Below are 7377 nucleotides of genomic sequence, written 5' to 3'. Positions count from 1 at the left end.
TAAGAAAATAGTGCCCTTCACAGTAGCCACAAATAATATAAAATACTTTGGTGCAACTCTAACCAAGCAAGTAAAAGACCAGTATGACAAGAACTTCAAGTCTCTCAAGAAAGAAATTGAGCGAGGTAGGGGAAGGGTAGAGATATCTCCTTTGTTCATGGGTCAGCAGGATTAACATAGTTAAAATGAGCATCCTAGCAAAGCAATCTACAGATTTAATGCAATTCCCATTGGAATCCCAACATAATTCCTTAAAGATCTTGAAAGAATAGTTCTCAACTTCATATAGAAACCAGAATACCCAGGGTATCTAAGATGATTCTGAACAATTAAAGAAGTTCTGGAGGTATCACTATCCTTGACTTTAAGCTGTACTACAAAGTAATAGCAAGAAAAACTACACAATATTGTTATAGAAACAGGCAGGTGCATCAATGAAATAGAATTGAAGACCCATAAATAAACCCACACCTTGGATAATTGATTTTTGACAAAAAAGCCAAAAATATACAATTGAAAAGTAAGAGCATTTTCTTTCTTTCTTTCTTTCTTTCTTTCTTTCTTTCTTTCTTTCTTTCTTTCTTTCTTGCTTTCTTGCTTTCTTGCTTTCTTGCTTTCTTGCTTTCTTGCTTTCTTGCTTTCTTGCTTTCTTGCTTTCTTGCTTTCTTGCTTTCTTGCTTTCTTGCTTTCTTGCTTTCTTGCTTTCTTGCTTTCTTGCTTTCTTGCTTTCTTTCTTGCTTTCTTTCTTGCTTTCTTTCTTGCTTTCTTTCTTTCTTTATATTTTTAGGTATTTTCCTCAATTACCTTTCCAATGCTATCCAAAAAGTCCCCAATACACTCCCCCCAGTCCCCCACCCACCCACCCCCACCCCTTGGCCCTGGCATTTCCCTGTACTGGGGCATATAAAGTTGGCAAGTCCAATGGGCTTCTCTTTCCAGTGATGGCCGACTAGGCCATCTTTTGATACAAATGCAGCTAGAGTCAAGAGCTCTGGGGTACTGGTTAGTTCATAATAATGTTCCACCTATGGGGTTGCAGTTCCCTTTAGCTCCTTGGATACTTTCTCTAGCTCCTCCATTGGGGGCCCTGTGATCCATCCAATAGCTGATTGTGAACATCCACTCCTGTGTTTGCTAGGCCCCGGCATTGTCTCACAAGAGACAGCTATATCTGGGTCCTTTCAGCAAAATCTTGCTAGTGTATGCAATGGTGTCAGCCTTTGGAAGCTGATTATGGGATGGATCCCTGGATATGGCAGTCTTTAGAATGTGGCATCGATATCTGCATGTAGAAGAATGAAAATAGAACCATATTTTTCACTCTGTACAAAATCCAAACCCAAATTGATCAAAGGCATCAACATGAATCCAGGCACACTTAATCTAAAAAGTTGAGAATAACATTGAACTCATTGGTTGAGTAGACGACTTCCTGAATAAAACACCAATGGCTATGGCATTAATAAATGTGACCTCATGAATCTGAAAATGTTCTATAAGTCAAATGACATCATTACCCAAGCAAATCAACAGCCTATAGATCTTCACTAGCCCTATATCTAACCAAGGACTCATATCAAAAATATAGAAAGAACTGAGGAAGTTAGACACTGTCAACCCAAATGACCCAATTAACAAATGGGGTACAGAACTAAATAGAATTCTCAACAGAGGAATCTTGAATGGCGAAGAAGCGCCTAAAGAAATTGTCAACTTCCTTAGTCATTAGCGAAATGCAAATCAAAATGACTGAGTTTCCATGTTATGCCCTTCAGAATGGCTATGATAAAAAAAAAAACTCAAAGTACAGTGTCTGTTGGTGAGGATGTGGAGCAAGGGGAACACTCTTCCAGTTATGGTGGGAGTAAAAACTTGTGCTACCATTCTGAAAATGAATTTTCTGTTTTCTCAGAATACTAGAAATAGTTCTATGTCAATGTTCAGCTATACCACTCCTGGCCATATACCTAAATGATGCTTCACAGCCCCACAAGAACGCTTGCTCAACTCTGTTCATAAAAGCTTTATTCCTAACAGCCAGGAACTGGAAACAACCTAAATGTCTCTCAGCTGAAAACTGGATACAGAAAATGGGGTTTAGTTACAAAATTGATATATGAGACCAGTGGAAGTATGGAACTGAGTGGAGAGAGTAGAGGGAGAAGCAGGAGAGAGATGATCAACTGTCAGGAAGAGTAAATCTCTAGGACATGCCAGAGACCTGGAATGGGAAAGAGGCCCCAGGAGTTCTAAGGCGGTGACTAAGTTTCCTAGAAGTGGATAATATGGATCCTGAACTGGCTACTTCTCAAAGCCAGGCAAGACTCCCAGTAGAAGAATAAAGACAACAACTTACTCACAATGTCATCCCAAAATATGTCCTGCCTACAAGATGTTCAGGGAAAAAGAGCAGAGACTGAGGGAATGGCCAACAAATGACTGCCCCAAATGGAGACCCATCCAATAGGCAAGAGTTAATCTTTGACACTATTAGTGACACTCCATTAAAATTGCAATCAGGAACATAGCATAACTGTCCTTATAGAGACTCCACACAGCAACCAATGGAAAGAGGTTTAGAGAGTCACATGTAAACACTAGATTGAGCTTGGGAACTCTTACAGAAAAGTTGAGAGAAGGATGAGGGTTCCAAATAGGACTGGAACTCCACAGGAAGACCAATAAAATCAACTAACCTGAACCCTTGGGATCTCCCAGAAACTGAAGCACCAAGCAAAAAGCAAGCATGGGCTGGACATATGCCACTGAACATATATCAGATGAGTAGCTTGGTCTTCATGTGGGTCCCCTAAACTACTGGAAGAGGGGCTATCTCTTAGCCTGTTGTTTGCCTGCCTGCCTGTGGATCTTGCACTGGGAGAGGATGTGCTTAGTCCCAGCAACTTGATGTGAGGTGTGTGTGTGTATGTGTGTGTGTGTGTGTGCGCGCATTTCTGTATGACACCAAGACTGGGGCTTCCCTTTCTCAAAAGAAAAGAGGAAGGGAGAATAGAGGGAGGGCTAGTTTGAGGGGGTACAGGGAGGAGAGGAAGGGCTGATATTGTTCTGTAAAGTGAATAAATAAATTGAAGAAAAACATATTATATGTTTATGCATGTATATATTATATAATACATAATAAATATATAATATTGTATTATAATATTGTATTGTTATATAAATAATCTCTTGTTGGGTCCATTTTTGCTGCTCTTATCTATTTGCATTCAGAGCTGGCCAATTAAGATTGCCTAATCGATTGAAGTACTCATGACTGAAGAAGACATGAGAGGTCATTAACTGCCTGTAGCTCTTCATTTAAGGAGGATGTTGGTGTCCACCCCCAACACCTTTGTATTGGAAGCCATCTTATCTTGTGAAAATTTAGTTCAAGTAAGCACATCTTTGAGGTTGAATGGGAGCAACTCATTTGTCATATACAGAAGTTTATAATTCACAGATAATGTCCTGGTACTCTGTCTTTGACTTTTTTAAACCTCACTTCCAACCTGTTCTTTAAGCTATAGTTATAGAAGCTGTGTTGTAGATACATCAGTTAGGATTGGCCACTGCATAGTCAGTTGTTTTCTGCATTTTGACCAGTTGTGGGTTTCTGTAATGGCCTCTGTCTGGTGTAAACAGAAGTCTGATGAGAAGTGAGAGTTATATTTATTTATGAGTATAAGAGCATTTAAGGACTTATACTGGTTTAAGACATTGGCAGTAGTAGGTTCTCCTCTAAGTTCCATGATATTTCCAGTTAATACTTGGCTGTGTTTACCTGAACAGGCATGAACTCTCCTGTCATGACTATTCATTATTCCCCCAAATAAATGCCACCAGTACATTTTTGGGTATATCTGGCCAAGATAGTCATTGTGGCTTTTTGAGAAACAAACAAGCAAACAAACAACAAAAAAAAAACCCTATTGCTTGCTTTTTCCTCTTAGCAACCTGAAATGCACCTAGAGCCATAGACTGTCCAACATATATCCAGTTTCATGCATTGAAAACCTCCCTTCAAGTTGTTGGTCAAGAGAGCACAAGAGAATCTCCAAACAATATGAGCTATTGCGATTGGCCTTGAAACTCCCTGACTTAATGATTAGTCCCTATTGCTGAAGTCACCACACTCTCTACACTTTGGTCTTAAAGGAATTGGGCTGGAACTAACTTAAAATCACTCTTAAAAGCTGAGTCATCTTGCAGCCCTCAGATTATAATAGTTTTAGCCACATACAGATGATTAAAGTGACACAGAGAATGTTGTAATCAAATGGACCAACAAATGTTATTTTTTACAAATAACTTTGTAGCCCAGTTATTCCTATTTACATTGCTACATCAAAATACTTACAAAGGTAAAGGCAGGAAGAATATAGTTTAGGCCAAGGTTTCAGTCTATAACCATATACCAGCACTGTTTCTGGGCCTGTATTGGGACAGAGAATGAATGTGTTCAAGGCACAGTAGCCATAGTTGCTCGCTTCACAATGGTCATTAAACAGAACAGAAGAACAAAACAGTCTCCCTCCTTCCCTCCTTCCCTCTCTCCCTCCATCCCTCCCTCTCTCCTTCTCTCCCTCCCTCCAATAACATCTCACATTTGTACATTGTATTGTCTCCCAATATGAATCAAATTATGAACCAGTCACTGTCTTAATAATCTATTTATGAGATCAGAAGACTCATATCTAGATACTTCTAAAGTGCAGAATTATAATTTGCTTCAGAGAGACATACAACTTTAACAGCAATATTCCTTGGCTTTAAAAGCTTTGTTTCACTTAATACCATCAAATCTATCTCATAGTACAAACATGATCATCTGTTTTGGGTTTTGGGGCTTGGGTCTTTACACGTTATGATAAAATTTATTTTAAATAATAAATTCTTGAAGTTTTTATTTTAAATCTTTTGTGTTTTATACAATATGCCATCTTCAGTTTAATATTCTATAATCGATTCAATCCTAAAATTACTGTAGATTACTTTACCATTCTTTTTAGATGCATATTTACCATAGAAAGCTTTGTTTTATCTTATTTCATGGATTAAAGAAATGTTACCTTCTCAGACATCATTAAATTTTCTTTAAGGTACTATAGTAAGCATGATGTCTTTGTTAGATGCTGGAAAAGTAGTAATCTTATATAAAATTCATAACCATATAATATAAAAATATGATAATCTAACATTAAATGTAAAATATTAAATTTCTTTTTTGTACAGTTGAGAATGTGGACTTTCTGCATTTACACTTTCAGTTAGGAAGATGGTTAACTTCTCTAGGAAGTACATAATCACTTTTGTCTAGCTAAGCACTTAGAGAAAAAGATTGTGGAAGTTTTTTATTGATGATTGTGCAGTTGTGATGAAATAATAAACGTTTATATTTAGCTCCAAAAATGATAGTATCGATTAAAGAGTAAATGGACTCCCCAAATTGTGTTTTGGATACTGACTTCTTCCATATTGTAAGCAAAAATGTATCTGGAAAGAATGTTCTCCCTCGCAGGAATGGGCAAGAAGCCAAGTATACCCAAACTCATATGGAAAGTCTATTTCTCTCACTGGGAGAAAGGGAAAATTCCCAGACATAATACTCCTTTCTTTCATATAAAACGTGCACTAATAGGCTTCATTGAGTAACTGACAGCTTTTGTGAAGAGTCTCTTCCTTTCAAATGCAAATATTTCAGAATCAGTCATGTTCCCAGCACAGCGATTTAAAGCCAAGTCATTCTCCACTGTGGGCTAACATAATTGCACACTTGGGACATTATATATTTATACAGATAATGGGTGCAATTTAAGCAGCTGCCTACTGAAGCTAATGGGAAGTCTACCTATTGAAAAATGATACAAATTTATATATATATATATGTATGTCTCTGTGTATCTGTATAATGCATATTTATCTATGAATATATACAGTTTTTTCTTTTTATCCTACTCAATCTCGAACAAGGAGTTTGACAATGCTTTTGCTCTGCAATTTGAATTCCCTCAGTGTGAACTCTTTTAGCTTATCTCTTTACATATGCCTTCCTTCTTTCCTTCTCTCACTTCATATTTCCTTTTATCCTGCTTTTTTTTTTCCAGACAGGATTTCATTATATGCTACCTCCTGGCCTTTAACTTGTGATACTCCTGCCTCAGCATCCTTAGTGTTAATGGCAGCTCCATAGACTGTATATCTTTCCTAAACAAAATTATTGAGTGAGCAGTGGTGGACAATTCTGTATTGGTATCAACAACACATCTTCACTATAGCTAGGATTAAAACTCTTATTTTATAAATTTTTGCATATTTCATTAACAAGAACATATTTTAAAATCAAAATTTCAATTCCAATTCTACTGATTTTTATGTAGGTGACTTTAGGTTATTTAACTTTTCTGAGATTCAGTTATTTATTCTTGAAAGTGACATCTTCTTAGTCAAGACGTGTCACCTTAGATACTGAGACTTAGTTTGATCTTTTGACCTAAGTTTCCTTGGAGTATTCAGTCTTGAAAATTCACAATTTAATGCCCAATAAGGGTTCCTTAGTGAGTTTTCCTTTAGATTAATTATTATAAAGCTATCATAGAGTCTCTCTGCCCAGACATTGCAGAAAAGGGAATGGGGACAAAAGATGGTAAAAGTCAGAAGTAATAGGTGTCTGCAACAAAAGAATGTTTGCTGCATTTGTACATGTAAGTTCACTGTGGCTGTGACTGCTGCACAAAACATGCCAAGGTCCAAGCTAGCAAAACAAACAAACAGACAAACACAAACAATAAGAACAAATAACAACAAAAACAAAACAACTTCCATCCTGGGTGTGGGAAGGGCTCATGAAGTAAAATTACTTGCCGTGGCCAAGTTGTCAGTCGATGCTGTTGTAGAGCAGGAGTGTCAGGCTCCTTCAGGAATGTGATTTCTGATTAGATAACCATAATTCAGTGGAGGATTCTTCACCATTCACATACAGATAACACTAAGTGAATTAATGAGTTTAAAAATATAGCATATGTGGTGCACAAGGAAATGTACTTTAGAGGATAAAAGGATTTTGGAGGAGAGAAAAGGAAGCAAATTTGATAATGGTATTCTCTACGTGTTCAAAGACTAAGAACCACAAATAGCTCGGAAGAAGTAAAATATGAAAACTTTAAACTGTGTTTTACTTGTCTGAAGTTCAACAAATAAATATATTTTGAATGGGGACATGATTACTCAGGAAGCTGCAAATGGACATATTGAGCTCTCATTGCAGGGCCAAACCGTAGCTATATGAATAGGATAGTGTACCATGCATATGCCAATGTCTTTTTCATTCTAGCCAGTGAATTCACAATCACTGCAGACATGGTCCAACAAGTTACCAAG

Source organism: Mus caroli, unplaced genomic scaffold, assembly GCF_978045245.1.
Source record: "Mus caroli unplaced genomic scaffold, Mus_caroli_1 scaffold_4, whole genome shotgun sequence".
Classification (NCBI taxonomy): domain Eukaryota; kingdom Metazoa; phylum Chordata; class Mammalia; order Rodentia; family Muridae; genus Mus; species Mus caroli.
The sequence above is the reverse complement of the archived record's forward strand: the minus strand, read 5'-3'. Positions refer to the sequence as shown.